Below are 17339 nucleotides of genomic sequence, written 5' to 3'. Positions count from 1 at the left end.
ATAGAATAGAATAGAATAGAATAGAATAGAATAGAATAGAATAGAATAGAATAGAATAGAATAGAATAGAATAGAATAGAATAGAATAGAATGGAATAGAATAGAATAGAATAGAATAGAATAGAATAGAATAGAATAGAATAGAATTTAAAAAAAATCGTGCCTTTTTAGGTATTTTCTTTAACTGCATCTACAAACCAGGCTATACTTAGTAAATTTTTTATGTAAAATACTTCCAGATAGTTGATTCTCCATAATCAAATGTAATGTAGTTAAAATATATTAAGGAACCATCATAAAATTAGGACTATTTTGGGATTTTTAACTTTTTGATATTTTCATCCCCAGCTTTGACTATCTCTGGTGAAAAAAATGTACTGAGCTATAACTTTACATTACATAAAAAAATTGCTTATTTAATAAAGATTTCAGAAAGGTGCCACTCTTACTGTTTCGGATAGAAGAAAAAGTTGTATCCGCTTTTGTGATTAAAGGGCTGAGACACGCTAGAATGTATTTAATATATTTAAATTTAAGATGCTCTTGTTACCGACCAATGACATGCTAAAGAGTACAAAGGTACATTATTACCTGCTCCTAACATTATTTTATGTTACTTACCGGAATTCGGACTAGAGTCTATAACAAGGGCTATATCTATCAATATTTTTTGTGAAGGATGGGTTCACGTGAAATAAAATATACATGAGTTGTTTGAAGAAAAATTTATTCATTTATTGATAAAATATGCTCAAATTGGCGACCTTCTACTCTAATACAAGCTCGGAACCTTTTAAGAAAAGACGCTTTTAGAGATCTTAAACTCAATTGGGATATCTCAGCAGCAGCTCCATTTATTTGTTCCCGCAAATGCTCTCCGCTTTGAATTGTTTTTGAATAAATTTTGTCCTTAAGACAGCCCCAGTCCTGTCAAAGCAACATCTAAAAAAAAAAAAACAAAAAACATCTTCGCATAAAAATACAATCGCCGTTTGGAGTCGTCGTAAAACTGTAGGTACCTCCCCTTTGTGTAACAACAGCCGGCGCACGCCACAAACAGGAGGAGAAGCTCGACCAAATACTAGCATATGTGTAAGCGCCAATCTATTATTATAGATCAAAAAATATCGTTTTAATTTTCAATCGCTTATTTCCACAACTTCAAAATATGTATGTACTAGCCGGCCTCATATGAGCGAGGCTTCGCTACATGATTTTTGTTTCGCACAGGTTGCAAACCTCTTTGAAAAATATAACCTTGCTACAAATCTGAAGGCCAAGCCTTTGCATTTGACATCCCATTTTTTTAATTGAATGAACCGTGCAAATCTAATGTCATTAACAAAAAATGCCCTAGCGTATTCTACATACATAATTTTTAAATAGGTGGCAACCCCACTCAAATAAAAAATAAAAACTTATTGCACATGCAGAGACCATATCCTTTCACTTGGTTCCTCAGTTTGTAGTCTAACAAACGGCAAAGATCTTATAATTTAAAAAAAAAGTGGGAACCCTACTCAAAAAGTAATACATTACTGAACATCTAAAGGCCGAGACCTATTATTTGACACCTCATTTCTTGTAATCCAAAGAACAGTGCGGATCTTTTGACTTTTAAGAAGGTGGCAACCCTTTAGGAATTTGAAGTACTAAAATAATATTCCTACTGATACAGATTATACTTAAAAAATCTCGTCTTAATCCGATCAGTAGTTTTTGAGTTTAGCGTGGTCAAAATATCTCTACATTCCTTTATACTATGTATTGAAGATAGTAATTTTTAAATAGGTGGCAACCCTATTCAATAAATGAAAACTTTTTTTCATATGAAGGTCATGCCCTTTGACTTGGTGTGTCATTTTCTAATCCAAAGAACGGCGAAAATCTTTTAGCTTTTTAATATGTGGCAGCCCTACAAAATCTATCTATCAATTATATAGTTATAATACGCGAAGGCATTTCTTGTGCAGCCTAAAACATCTGCACCGTTCGCTCGATTTTCAAAATTGGGGCGCTTGGCCTGTAGATGTGCAATAAGGTTTTGTATTTTCGAAAAGAGTTGCCACCTGTTAAATAATTAAACTCAAGTTATTTATCAATCAATGCCCTCAGATCCGCACCGTCCCTTTGATTTTCAAAAGTGGGGTACCAAATTAAAGGGCTTAGGGTGTGCATGTTCAAAAAGGTTTTACTTTTTCGAAAAAAGTTGCCACCTGTTAAGAAATTAAGGCCAAAATAATACGCGAAGGCATTTTTTGTGCAGCCTAAAACATCTGCACCGTTCGCTCGATTTTCAAAAATGGGGGGCAGAAGCGCTTGGCCTGTAGATGTGTAAACTGGTTTTATTTTTTCGAAAGGAGTTGCCACCTGATAAAAAATTGCATTCAAATAATTTAATAGTCAATGCTATCAGATCCACACCGTTCGTTCGATTTTCAAAAGTGAGGTGCCAAATCAAAGGGCTCTGGCTGTAGGTGTGCAATAAGGTTTAGCTTTTTCGAAAAGAGTTGCCACCTTTTAAAAAATTAACTTCAAATTATTTTAAAAGCTAAACCAATTATTACAAAATGGGCATAAATGGAAATAGTTTTGAAAATGTTTGTTTCTTAACTTAAGGTTGTGAGGGTTGCCCCCTGTTAAAAAAATCAAATTCAATTTGAATTAGGGGAATTAGGTGATAGAAATATGTATTTGTGCCAGACGGTAAAGGTTAAGTATGTAGTATTTTGTAAACATTTTGAAGAGGGTTGCCACCTGTTTGAAAAGTCTAATTTATATGAAGTATTAAAATATGGACGTCAATCGAATGAATCTTAAGAGATCTTTAGTTGGAACGTTTAGAATATTTTTAAAGTGTTTGAAGAGGGCTGCCACCTGTTTAAAAATTAAGTTCAAATTATTTAAACAGTTAAATCAATATTTACTAGTTGGGTACCAATCGCAGTAGTTTTGAAAATTCTTTATTTCTTAACTGCGTGTAGGAGGGTTGCCACCTGCTTAAACAATCAAATTCAATTTGAATTAAGGCAATGAGGTAATTAAAATAGGTATAACAATATGGGTGTCAGACGATAGAGATTTAAGAAGATTTTAGATTGAACATATTTTTAATAGGGCTGCCACTTGTTCGAAAAGTCTAATTTAATTCAATTATCGATATAAAACTAAAAATTGTTACGAAATCTTAGTTTAGACATTGAGAATATATTTTATGAGTTTGAGGAGGGTTGCCACCTGTGTAAAATGTTATCAAACAAAAAAGTATTAGCAAATCTTAGTTTAAACATTAGGAATATTTTTAAAGCATTTGAGTAGGGTATCCACCTGTTTAAAAAGTTAAATTCGAATTATCTATCTATCTATATATATAATACGCGAAGGAATTTTTTTGCAGCATAAAAGATCTGTACCCTTTGCCCGATTTTCAAAAATGAGATGTCAGATTAAAGTGCTTGGTCTGTAGATGTGCAATAAGGTTTTACTTTTTCGAAAAGAGTTGGCACCTGATAAAAAAATTGCATTCAAATAATTTAATAATCAATGCCATCAGATCCACACCGTTCGTTCGATTTTCAAAAGAGAGGTGTCAAATCAAAGGGCTCTGACTTTAGGTGTGCAATAAGGCTTAACTTTTTCGAAAAGAGTTGCCACCTTTTAAAAAATTAAGTTCAAAATAATAGGCGAAGACATTTTTTGTTCCGCATAAAAAATCTGCACCGTTCGTTCGATTTTCAAAAATGGGGTGTCAAATTAAAGCGCCTGGCCTGTAGATGTGCAAACTGGTTTTATTTTTTTGAAAGGAGTTGCCACCTGATAAAAATTGCATTCACATAATTTCATAATCAATGCTATCAGATCCACACCGTTTGGGCTTAGGGTGTGGATGTTCAAGAAGGTTTTACTTTTTCGAAAAAAGTTGCCACCTGTTAAGAAATTAAGCTCAAATTAATTAAAAAGGTAAAACAATTATTAAATATGGGTATCAATCGAAATGGTTTTGAAAAGGCTTTATAACTTAACTACGTATAGGAAGGTTGCCACATGTTAAAAAAATGTTATTCAATTTTAATTAAAGGAATTTGGTAAGTGAATAAGGTATCGCTATATGGGTGTCATACATGGGTGTTTAAGAAGATAGTAGTTTAAAAATATTTTGAATAGGGTTTCTACCTATATGAAATATTAATGATGGATGTCAAATGAAAGAGCTTTAAGAAATACTTAGTTTGACAATCTAGAACATTTTTGATGGGTTTGAGGGTTGCCCCAGTTTAAATGGCTCAACTAAAATTATTTAATAAGTTAAATGAGTTACTAACCGATGGTTATCAATGGAAATGGGTTTAAAATCCTTTATTTAAGAACTAAATTAAGGAGGATTGCTACGTGTTTAAAAATAAATTTCCACTTAATTCATCAGTTACATGAAATGTTAGTTAGAAAATAATTTTTAGGATGGTTGCCGCCTGTTTTGAAAGTGGTATTTCGTTTCATTATACATAAGTTACATGAAATGTTAAAATAGGGTTATCAAAATAACGAGTGTTAAGAAATCTTTAAGCTGAACATTTGTTTTTTTTTTTGTTGAAAAAATTAAGCTCAAATTATTTAATAAGTTAAATGGATTGTCAAAAGATCTGTATCAATCGAAATGGGTTTGAAAATAATTTATTTCTAAACTGTGTTTAGGACAGTTGCCATGCGCTTAAAAAAATTCAATTCAACTTAGTTCATCAGTTAATTGAAATATGTGTAACAATGCCAGGTGAAAAAATTTAAGTTTGAAAATACTTTTAATAGGGTTGCCACCTGTTCGAAAAGTCGAATTTGTTTTACTTATACGAAAGATACATAAATGAAATATCGAAATATTAGTGTCAAACGAAAGAGTCTTAAGAAAACTATAGATTGATAATATTTTTAATTAGAGTAGCCATCTATTTTTTTTTAAGGTCATCACATCTGCACCGTTATTTCGAATTTCCAATATGAGAAGTCAAATTAAAGAACTGGGATTCTACATAGATGTGCACAGGTTTTATTTTTTGAAGTTACAGGGAGATTTGAAATTTAATGAAATGAAAACCGACACCATGCGAAACCTCTCATCACTGAGAAATGGTTTAGATTAATTATTAGGAATATTTTTAGAGGTTTTTGAATAGGGTTTTTCACCTGTTTAAAATATTTAATTAAATGCTGCCATTTTGACGCCATGTGGGTTCACTAGTAATACATAATTGCTGTTCAAACATCTTTGAACATGTGTGAATACATACAAACATACATATATGCCTGGGTCTTAAAAATACTCAAACTTAAAATTGTAATAAATTTTTCTAATCCTTGAATATATATTAAGGAAAGATAAAAATTGTGCACTTGCACCAAAACTAAAATACAGTCCACTGAAGAAAATATAGATAGAAGAAAATATAAATTCATATGTATATATCCAAACACAAACATACGATAAGAATGTCAAGTGTATTCGACGCACAAAAGTAGGTAATTAAATGTAAGGAACGTTCGCGAGAAACAATAAAATATTGAATCGGTTGATCCTTTATCAGTCGTAAAAATATAAACACACATAAAATGCAGCGCATACGGGAAAGATTAAAAAATCAATACTGAAAATGCATTGCCTATCAATAGGTCCATTCAATATCAAAAAATTGTTACGAATTGTTACTAGTACTTGCAAGTTTTTACTGGAAATGCATTCAATAACCCAAAATATTTGCAAGAGAGAGCGAATTCGAGAGCGTAACCACCCGAGAGAGCTGCAAATTCTTGCAAGCTAAAATTTTACTAGCAGGAATTTGCAGGAGTCAAAAAGTAAGGTTATGTTTCAAATTCAAATGTTAACAAACTGTTTAAGAGGATGATTTGATGAAACATAATTGGTGACATGAAAATATGGATGAAAAATTTAAATTTATTGTATATTTTTTCATTTTTATAACGATGAAAACTATTCTTAATTAAAAAGAAAATTGCGCGCCAAATTTAAAATCCCAAAGAGTCAACGACGTAGCGTAGACGTAAGTTGATATGCTGCTACGTACGTCAACCTACGTTTACGGTACGTCGTTGACTAACTGCGCTTTAACCATCAGAAAGAGTCAAAATGGTTAAGTTGCAAGTTTTTACTAGTTTTGCGTTCAATAACTTTTTCTGGAAATTTTCTCTTGCTCTCAATTTTACTATCTATTTTTCTTTTACGCTCTTGCTGCAAATACTTACTGGAAAAGTTATTGAATGGACCTAATATTCTCAACATGCAAAGATGTAGCAGATACGCACAACTAAAATACCATAAGTACCAATGCACTGGTTTCTTATTTTATCTTTTGTAGACATACATGCATACACACACACACATATGTTCATATACAATTAGTTAGGAAACATAAAGTAAGAAAATTGTATATAAAGATGAAATATTTAATAAATATTCGGAATCGTAAAGACTCTCAATAACACTCTTTTTCTTCTATATTTTATTTTGTATGCTTTACTTCCCCCCACTAGCGGTAAGGGGTAAAGCATTTTATAATTTTTATTCCCCTTTCTTTATTAAGGTGTTACTTCCCCTGCAAAAATCGCGCCTACTCCATGCATGCGTGTAAAGAGTACTCCCTAAGGACCAAAGAGTACTCCAAAATTAACCACAATTCATATAAAAAATATGGTCCAATTAACATTGCGATGTCCTAGGGCAGGACCATATACTCCATCCCTGCATTACATCAGAGTAGCACAAAACTACTCCAACATATTAACCATGGCATTGTTGTTATATTTTTTCGTTTGTACACGCTTTTGTTCTTCACTTCTCAAATGCTTTTTCGAAATTAATAAAAACCAAGACAAAAATTAAAAATTACATGTTGCCTCTGACGGTATTCGAACCCGAACATGCTGGGAGCTAAGAACTAACAGCGAGCATCTCTACACGTTCAGCTACAGCCAGACATGCAAATGTGCTTTCAAATGCTCAACTTCAATCACGTTTCGTTAAAACACGTGCAGTGATCGGATAACAAACAATAAGCTGGCGCAGAGACACGAGTTGGTCCGCTACAGCATGACAGAGGAACACTTTTGTAAGTACTCCAATTTACCACAAATAGACTACATGGTCCAACGATTTTTGCAGGGTCCCCCCACCAGTGGTAAGGGGTAAAACTTTTAATATTGAAAGTACTAACCTCTTATTTTATTAGACTCTACTTCCCCCACCAGTGGTAAGGGGTAGAGAATTTTAGAATAAGAGTATTTGTAGTTCAAGCATTGCTGAGAATTACTTGTTACCCCCCACCCGAGGTAAGGAACAAGTGACTCAGCTCTGCATCGAACAATTGCTAAGTCCTTTCGTTTGACAGTGACGGTGCAGAACTGATCTCAAGTAGCACACTGGTGTATAAATTGGTGTACATTTATGAATTTTGGTATAAATATGATTAATTGTACCGAAATTCACAAATTTACACCAAGCTATACACCAATGTGCTACTTGAGATGCATACGCTTATTATGATTGAATATAGTAATTATATTAACAGGTGGCAACACTATTAAAAAAAAATAAAATATTATTGCTTTTCTAGAACATCTTTTAATTAAAAAGGGGCACCCCTACTCAAAAAGTAGTACATTATTGATAATCTAAAAGCCGAGCCCTTTCATTTGACACCCACCTTTTGTAATCCAACGAACGGTGCGGATCTTATAGTTTTTAGGCAGATGGTAACCCTATTAAAATTTTAAATAAAAAAGGGCACTCTCCGATCGATACATAGTATATAAGAGAAAATCTCGTCCAAATTCGTTTAGTAGTTTTCGAGATTAGCTCGTTTACCTAATTTGGTATAGATCGCTGAAATACTTTTGGAGATACTCAGGATATATTAAAAATGGGCGGTTCCAATGGATTATTATACATCGTTTAAAGGCCTATGAATCCTCTTCTCAGAATATATTAGATCCTTAAAACACTGTAAGTGACACGAAACAGGTAGTATAAGTTCGTGCGAAACCGAATTCTATATACCCGACGCAGGTATCAAATATCGTCGTTTTAACATTCTCTAACCTACCTTTGCATGATCAGCAGGGGTGTTTTTTCCCCAATTTCAAACGTTCTCGTTAATATTGGGTACCACGCCCAATTCCTAAAAGTCTATAGCAGTCTTATTTATTTATTGTAAGTTAAGTATTTATTTGGAAATAGCAGAGTTTTCGTATTTCTGAAATTTACCGTTAGATATACTGGTCCGATTTTAATAATTTTCAGCGCTACGCCCATTATCCAAAAATTTATAACAATCCAATTTCCTTCTCTGTTGTTATTGCAATAAACGCTTTTGAGTCAATTAGCTTCAATAGTTACTGATTTATCGCAGTTTTTGTGTTATTGTAAATTACCGTTATATGGTAGGTGCGCGTAGTCATTGCCCGGTTTCGAATATTTTAAACTGTCTCGTTGATGATGGGCGAAATAGCGATTTGTCAGTATCAGTAAAAAGAGTGATTGCGATTTTTAAATCACAGTGATTTTTTATGGCTATTGCGAACGCTGGTTCTTTTAATAACACAGAAATATTAATAGTTAGTTCCAATAAATGATGACGTTGTTGGATAAATCCTTACCCGTACGGATTTCAGTGGAAAAAATGGGTGTAGGGAAAAGAGGGAAAAGCTTTATTTATTCGCTCAAAAATTGCCAAAATTCACTTCGTTTTTTATTAATATTTGCAGCCATCTTTACTCCTTGATACAAATTTTGAAATAAAAAACTGAAACGTAAATAACGCGATCAAGCAAATCAAACTCCGTTAATGAACATGTCCATTTAAAACAACCGTGGAAAGGTAATGAAAAAACGCCATATACATACGAGCATATTTACAATGATAATTAAAAATTGTAAAATCACCCTTTCTACCAGAAAAAAATCACCATTCGCAACTTCTGTTGACTAGCTATTGTCAGATTTGATTTTCATTCACAGCGCAATATCATGCGAGTAGAAAAATCACCAATCACTGATATTGTTGCCTGGCAGTAGTAGTTTATAGTGAGTTTTAAATCGTAGTGATAAAATCACTGGTAGTGAAATATCACTAGTGAATAGGCTACTGAAATACAGAATTTCCGCATAAGTGGGCTGGGTCATGCCCATTTTCCAAAAATTTCATAATAATATTTTTTTCTACTTCAGATACTAGTTTTCAACAATTTGCATGCAATATTAACTAAAATATCACTTTTCTTGAATTTTTCGAAAATACCGTTATCGACTTCTCTATTCAACAACCGTTATGCGAACAACCGTTATGTAAAATTAGCAAAGATTTCTTAGTTTTTTAATTTTTTCCTTGTTAAAGTCCAAAAAAATTGCAACATCTTGGGAAAATGATCAGATCTGGAAAACGGTATACAGATCCATAATCTACGAGCCAAAATTAATGGCGTTTTCTTGTCTACCATTGTTGCCTTTTCAGTGCCCTCTACGCACAAATACTAAGGAGAGGGCAATGAAAAGCCAACATTTTTTATAGAAAAGAAAACACATAATTTTACGTGTTTTGGCGTTTTTGTCGTTTGAGATTTTCCCTACAGTGTAATCAAGTGCATGCCTTTTGTCGTTGGTTTTGCAAAACGAGTTTGGTAAAAAGTAGATTACTTGCCTACCAGCCTAAATGGGTCGCTTGCCATGGCACCATTTACTTCTATTCTATTTTATTTATTTTATTTTCTGCTAATTAACTTATTTTTGTTGTCGGCCGCTGTGGGGTAGTGGTAAGCAGTGCGCGCTTCCACTCCGCAACGCCTGGGTTCAAGCCCAGGTCAAAGCAACATCACAAAAAAATATAGAAAAAGGTTTTTTCTTAACAGCAGTCGACCCTCGGCAGGCAATGGAAAACCTCCGAGTGTATTTCTGCCATGAAAAACAGCTTCTCATAAAAATACAATCGCCGTTCGGAGTCGGCGTAAAACTGTAGGTCTCTCCGCTTTGTGTGACAACATCAAGGCTCGGCCAAACACTAACATATGTGTAAGTGCCAATCTATTATTATTATAACCAATTTATTTTTACTATTCCAATGAGGAAAATGCATCGCTTACTAAAATCTGTAATTTTATGAAGAGCAAAGTTTCATTTAATGGGCTAGTAATTGAGCTGTTTGAATTTAAAAGGTTAAGGAGGTATTTTAGGGTAAAATGATAAAAGAAATATATACAGTACTCAAAATACCAAAAATAAATAAAAGAGTTATTAAAAAAACTTCATTTTGTCTATTTTAATGACTCGCCAAGGATGAAAATTTGTATGACTCTAAATCCTTCCAAGGGAAGCTATCAAACTAGAGGGTAATTGGAAAGGTTTTCCTTTCGCATAGGGACCGACCCGGGCTTTACTTCGTATCAAAATAAAATTTAAATTATGCAATTGGAGTATGCAGTTTTTATACCAAATCAACATCTGTCATAAAAATTTGTTTAAGAAAAAAAATACTAGAAATTAAGATTATTCATGGAAAATAGTAGACGACGTATTTATCCCTAAAGTTGTTCGAGTCGACTATACTAGCCCTAAAAGCTAAAGGCCCATTAGCATGATGTCTTTCACGCTTAAAAGTCAGGATATTTTCGTTCAGTTGCACATTCGTAGGCAGGAGATTTTATCACATCCTCTGTCTTTGCATCAACATGCCTATCAGGTGCGGAAATCTTGTGAGACGGCTATGCAAAATATGCACCCAGAACGATTCGCTTTGGGCATTTTGGTAGACGTTGAAAATGTTTTGGCTATGCCACCTTCGATAGCATGTGTAACTCGGTTTTAAAGCATGTAGTAGATGACGTGCTGGATAATTGCCTTCTTGCAATGCAGGGTCGATAGGATTCAGGATTAAACCTACTCAAATAAAATGCGGTGGATGAATGATCACCACTACAATGCGAGCAGTGCTTGTAAACACCGCCATGGCAAGTGAACGATCATTTTAAGACCGCATACTCACAATGTTGTGAGAAAAGGTGGCACCGTCAGTTAGCGCCACTGACCTGACTCAATAAAAAAGTAATTTTTAAGCAAAAAACAAAACCGATTTCAATTCTCATATAAAAATTTAGGAGTAACGTTCATTTTTTCATGATCCAATGATAGGATCTAAACCAGATTAGTATGGGACCACCTCTGAGACACTACCTTTCCGATGCAAAAAGAATTATCAACATCGGTTATGCAGTAGCATACATAAAAAAAAAATCCGACGAGCTGATAACCCCCACCTTTTTTGGAAGTCGGCTAATAAGCTTGAGCCTTTAGTCAACTCGCAAAAATTCACTAAGATACTCAGCGAAAATACATGCATGTATGTACTCCTAAAAGAACTCGAAGTATTCTTTGTCCTCTATAAAAATTTTAATAGACTTATAATCAACGATATTTAAGAAAAAATGCCAAAATATTCTGTGCAACTCAATTTTATTATAAGCTTGCATACTTTTAAATTGGATTAACACTACGGCCAAAAACTGACATAAAACACAAAAGAGTGCATACTTTCGTGTGTCCGTGTTATACAAGTTCATTAATGGAACTGTATATGGGTCATTTCCAAAAAAGTGTACATTTCAGGTATCTCTTATCTTTTTTTTTAAGATTGATAAATTTATCCTCTGAAATCGTTTACCGACGGGAAAATTTGTGCAGAATACAAAACTGCTTTCAGGCTCTTCAAAAATTAATTATTTTTTTCTTATTTTTGCATTTTTGTAAAATATTTTCCAGAATGTCACTTTTTAAAAGTAAGCTAAAGGTGTGAATAAGTTTGGAAACTCATAGAAAAAAATATACTAACCGATAAGCATTGTACTCATTTGTAACACCAAATGCATGCCTTTTAAACATTTGCATATGGGTGTTTCCAGCGGAAGGTCCACCACGACAAAAAAAATAAAAGTTTTATATCTAACGTATTTACGGGCCGATTTGTCTGCTGTTTAAAGTATATACTGGCTATGTAAGTAGAATCATGTTTGCATAAAATGATCTTCCTAGGTGGTGCCAAGGTCGAGATATTTCGAAAAACCTTATTTATGGTCCGATTTGGTGCGAATTTGGCGTATGTGGTTGGAACATAATAAATCATAGATTTCCAATAAATTGACCCTGAATTGGCGCTGAAGTTAAAATATAAAGTATATTCTACATAAAATACATGTTTTATTTGCGTTAAAAATTCATTTAAAAGCAATATTAACAAAAATATAACGATGGAAATTTATGTCACGTGACGCCACGTCACGTCACGTTTCACACTTGGGGTTGTAAAAGAGAATTGAAACAATTTGCATTAATTCAAAAAACTCTAAAAACAACTAGAATTGCTCCAAATCATATTAAAATAAGTTTCATGAAAATAGCCATCCACGATTCGCAGAGTTTTGCGATTTTGTAAGAAAAGAAAAAATCAACTTCCATTTTTTGTCACGTAACGACCCTCTCTTTAAATGTTTATATTTCAGGACCAAGCAGTTCGATTGATTTCATTTTTTCGGTTAAATATAGAGCTAATTATGTGCTATACAATGGCCCAAAAAAGTTAAAGAAAACAAATGGTATTCCTTTTTTGTATCACATTGAAATCGTACGACTGTCACGTGCGCCACCATGGGAATGCCCATATCACATTTATCACATAAGCTAATGTTGCAGGGAGTTTTTCTTGGGATGCAGACCTTTAGTTTAATCTTTCTTCGGCAACAACTTACCATATATGTATTTTAAACACTTTTGGATACATAAGCTATTTAATTAAAAAATTCATTTCCATCTGAAAGTGAAATTCTGGAAATATTTCAACCTTTTTTTTATTTCTAAGAGTCTTATTTTACGAAAATATAAAAACAAGGAAACCATTGAAACTCCTTAAGAAATAAAAACGCATTGCTAATTATCTTATTTTTAGTGTTTTTTGCATAAAACACTGGGTGGCATTCAGGAAACATTTAGCCGTACTTACCATGGTGCAAGTATAGATTTACTGAAAAACACAAAATAATTACTTCTATTAAGATATTTCTTATGTCATTCGATCAACAACTTCTTGCGCTTGTTAACTACAATGAACATAGGCAAGCAAAACAACTAAAGTTAATATCACGGCAAAATTTATAAAACTAACATTCTGGAAAATTCGGAGGGACAATGTTATAATAGAAAGCTGCGCTTATGTTGATAAAATTGTTCAGACAAAAAATAGAATAAAACAATAGTTAAGGTGGGAGTTCACAAACAGTTGCGCATTTTTTCATTTCTTCTTTGTTTAAACTTTCTTTCATGTTGGTTATCGAACAACCTGATCGGGTATAAATATTGTTATATGGAGTAGATAACATATATCAGAGAAATACCGTTCGCAAAAAAATAAGGTTTAAAATAGTAAAAACAGCTTTGTTCGTAGCTTATTATTTGGATCATATAAAGCTGTTTCATTTCATTTTTCGTTTTTACCACCATAAAAAAAATTAAAAATGTTGTCAAAATAATTTTCAAACATGATTTGAAGGATCCCCGCGAATAACGTTGTAAAAGACAAAATTATAATTTTTCAGGAGAGCAAAAAAATGCTTACTGAAAGAAAGATCATTATATTTTATGAAGTTTTTAGCTTGTCAAACATACTGTTAAATAAAACTTTCATGCAAACAATCAACAAAATTTAACTTCAAAATATATACATGTAAATTTACTAACTTAAACCTTCTTTCGTTATATACGCATTTTCACTATTTTCTTAACTTTTATTACTGAAATCCTTCAAATTTCCACATTAGATTTTCTTTCTGTATCTCTGTTACACTTACATTTACAATTTACTTTTATCAACATAGACTATAAAAGAAATACTAAGTACTGTTTGAGTTTGTTTGAAAATACTTGACTACATGGCAGGTATTAATTGCATTAGTTTTTATTTAATTTCAAACTTTCATTTCCCTATAACTAAACTAACCAAAATAGCGAGTCCGGAAACGCTCACAAGTGGATGATGAGAAAGTGCATTAACCCAGTGAAGCACCAAATCTCTTAATCATACAAAATCAAACTGCAAAGCTATTAATATATTCATTATATTATGTTGTTACGATAAGCGCATTTCAGCTTTGAATTCTTACACAGAAATGCATACAAACACACTCTTTGTTCGAAATTGCGTGCAGCGCTCTCTGAGTTTTGTAGAGCTGGCGTCCAGCATGCGTGTAGCGAAATGGTGGCACTAAGAGGTGATGAGCGAATGAATTGTGGACTGTGTTTTTGAGATGCACGTTTATGGAATGCTCCTTATTGGCGCGAAACAAATTGCTTTCAAAGGCTAAAAAAATGCACGCGTACAATTTTTAGCGTATTTTATTTTGTTTCATAAATTTTTTCTTTTTATTATTTTTGTTAAAGAATATGATAAACTTATTTTGCTTAAAATACCAGCATCCGTTTCTTTACATTCTTAAAGTTAAAAGAAAATATAAATTTTTTGAGAGTTCAAATTTATGAGGAAAATTTATGCGTTTAGTCGTCAATATACATATATACATATATGTTCATATGAATGAATGCCAATACGTAAATAGAGAGAGTACAATTTTTGTTACTTGCAAACTTTAGACAGAAGTTTATATTTTCCTAAACTTGACGCTCCAAAGGAAGCTTGGTTTTGGTCGTACATTATCCCAGTGGGTTCTATTTCAGAAAAAGACACATACATATGAGGCCATGAGAGCAGAAGCGGTCTAAGCCAAACATTTTTTTTTGTGTACTTACCTACTTAATTAGCCTCAAATGTGATAAATTATAAAATAAAATTCACTCATTCCATTACTTGATGGTAAAGGCTATATCTTGCGCCTTGAAATTAAGGAATACGCATTTTTATTTTAATATTTGCAGGTTTTCGCCATTCAGAAATGGTTCTAGCAGTTTGTACTTTTTTCCTTAGTTTTCTATTCTCCTACAGCTTATATTACGCCACTTAAACAGTTGAGGAAATTTTCTTAATATTATAATATCAATAATGCAGTTTGTATGTAAATTTTTTCAATTATTTAGACGATTTAAGTTCCATATTCCTGTTGTATATGTAATACATAATAATAATAATAGATTGGCGCTTACACATATGTTAGTGTTTGGCTGAGCTTCTATGTAATACATATCGTCGTTTAAAGTACAAAGCCGCCTATCAACAAAATGCAAAACCGCGTATGTGAGGTTGCATAAATTAATTTCTAGAGAGTAAGAACACTCATATATCAAAATGGTTCAATTTTTTATAAAGCAATCGCATTTCTGGCTAGTATATTTCAGAACGAATGGATACGGATTGGGCCAAGAGCTTGTGTGAGCAAATCCAACTTTTGGCAGCAAATGTCAATTACGCGGTTTTGCAGAATAACGATACGCGGTTTATGTATATCATCCACAATTCATCCTTATCAGCATATGGCTTATCATCTGCCTCCAATTACAACAGCGGCTGCAGCTCAATCACTAAGTACGCGATTGTGTGAAACAGGAAGCGCGGAACTTGGCACCAACACTCGCTAAACATAACGCGAACATATGCGTAGAAAAGTGAAGAAGGTAGATGCTCTCTCCTTGTACTATTCATTCCTGTGAACTTTTTCTCTCGTGCGCTCTTTCTCTTTCTCTTAGCATTTATTATGTTACTCATACGCTACGCTGAACGATGTGAAGCCTTTGGTGCCTTTTGTCTGTGAGCAGATTTTCGAAATTGAATGCGAAAATTGTAGAAACCGAAGATGTCTATGTCACTCGGCACTGTGGCAGTAGTTAGACAATCTCAACTTCGTGTGCTACGAATTAATGTTTGTTTTTTGTTGTTGTATTTCTAACAGTAGTGTAGTCGGTGTAGCATTCGCGCGCTACAAACGAGGAAAAACTAATTTTCCACCAATGGACTCGATTCAGTCTTGTGTCGGTATTAGCATTGGACGGGAACGTTTCCTCCTAGCGACCAAAGCAGCGGTTAGGCCAGCGAGCGCGCTCAAAGCGGATACGATGCAGTAAAAGCGCTAAAAGTGCAAAGTGACATGCATCCATTTCTGCAATAGAAAATTTATATAAGCGAAAGTTTAAAAGACGGAATTGATTTTCAAAGAGGTAACAAAAGTGTTGATGTGATAAGTGATTTGATAAAAGATGAGAAAAGTTTTTGGAAACAGAAAATAAGGAATAATGTTGCGATAACAAAAAAAAGTTGGAAGCTTAAATAAATCAAATTAAAACAAAATAGAAAAGTTTGAAGTATAAGCTAACAACGCTAACGAAGTGTACGAAATAATGCCAAATAATTTACAGGAATATCTCAAGTGAAGTTAAGAAACCTTGAATGCGTTTTAATTAAAAATTTAATACATGCTAAAGTACTGCAATGGAAAAATAATCAAGTAAATAATAGCAAAATAATCATGACTAAATGAATAAGCATAAATAGTATGAAATTATAGAATTACGTGCAGAAAAATTTAAGTTAAAAAATTTCGAGCTAAAAGTCAACAAAAAACAGCTTTCAAACATTAGTAAAAAAAAAATGCTACAATGTAAAGCGAGCAATTCATCCCCTCGAAAGTCATAAATTTCTGCCGGCAAGCTTATTTGCCTACACAGGCACGTTGAATTACGAGGTGTTCGCCGCAATTTTGTGTGCGCTTCCGGCGTCGTTTGTGCATTTCCGGCCGGTCGAGCAGGCGTGCGTGCCAATGTAAACGTAAACATATATATAAAATATATAAATACAATAATACTTGTAAAAGAGGTAGTGTTTGTGCGTGCACGAGATGCAAGAATGTGTAAACAATTGAATGTTGGAATTTGAAAACTTTTTGAAATTTTGCGACTATTTGTGACACATGCTTTTTGTAGTGGAAATAATGCGGTAAGAGCTAAGGCGATAATAATTGCTTTCCGCTAATTTTTTCATTTAAGTTATTTGATTAGAACAAAATTATTTTTGTCAATGTTATTGTGGCTTATTAACATATTATTTTTAATATTGTTATTGCGGTTTATACCACGATTATGTTTATTCGGAAAAATGGAAAAAGCAACAAAGTCTAAACGGTAGAAGTTACAGGTGCTATTTCGGAGATTACCACATCTCCTCATCAGACTTATTTTTTCTAGACTGCAGCAGGGATCGAACCCAGTGAGCTATGCACACCCCGCTTAGACTTTGTTGCTTTTTCCATTTTTCCTAATAAACATAATCGTGGTATAAAGCTCAATAACCATATTA

The 17339-nt window shown here is 33.2% G+C and overlaps 1 long non-coding RNA gene across 1 annotated transcript; it reads left to right on the top strand.

Moving 5' to 3' along the window:
- Positions 1–15980: 15980 nt before the first annotated feature.
- Positions 15981–16965, top strand: LOC118735324. Its single transcript, XR_004992567.1, has 2 exons — positions 15981–16204; positions 16403–16965. It is a non-coding gene; the product is annotated as an uncharacterized LOC118735324 (long non-coding RNA).
- The last annotated feature ends 374 nt before the right edge of the window (positions 16966–17339 follow it).

Source organism: Rhagoletis pomonella, unplaced genomic scaffold, assembly GCF_013731165.1.
Source record: "Rhagoletis pomonella isolate Grant_MI unplaced genomic scaffold, Rhpom_1.0 Rhpom_scaffold_00003, whole genome shotgun sequence".
Lineage (NCBI taxonomy): Eukaryota > Metazoa > Arthropoda > Insecta > Diptera > Tephritidae > Rhagoletis > Rhagoletis pomonella.
Note: the sequence above shows the minus strand (reverse complement) of the source record. Positions and strands in the feature narration are given on the sequence as shown.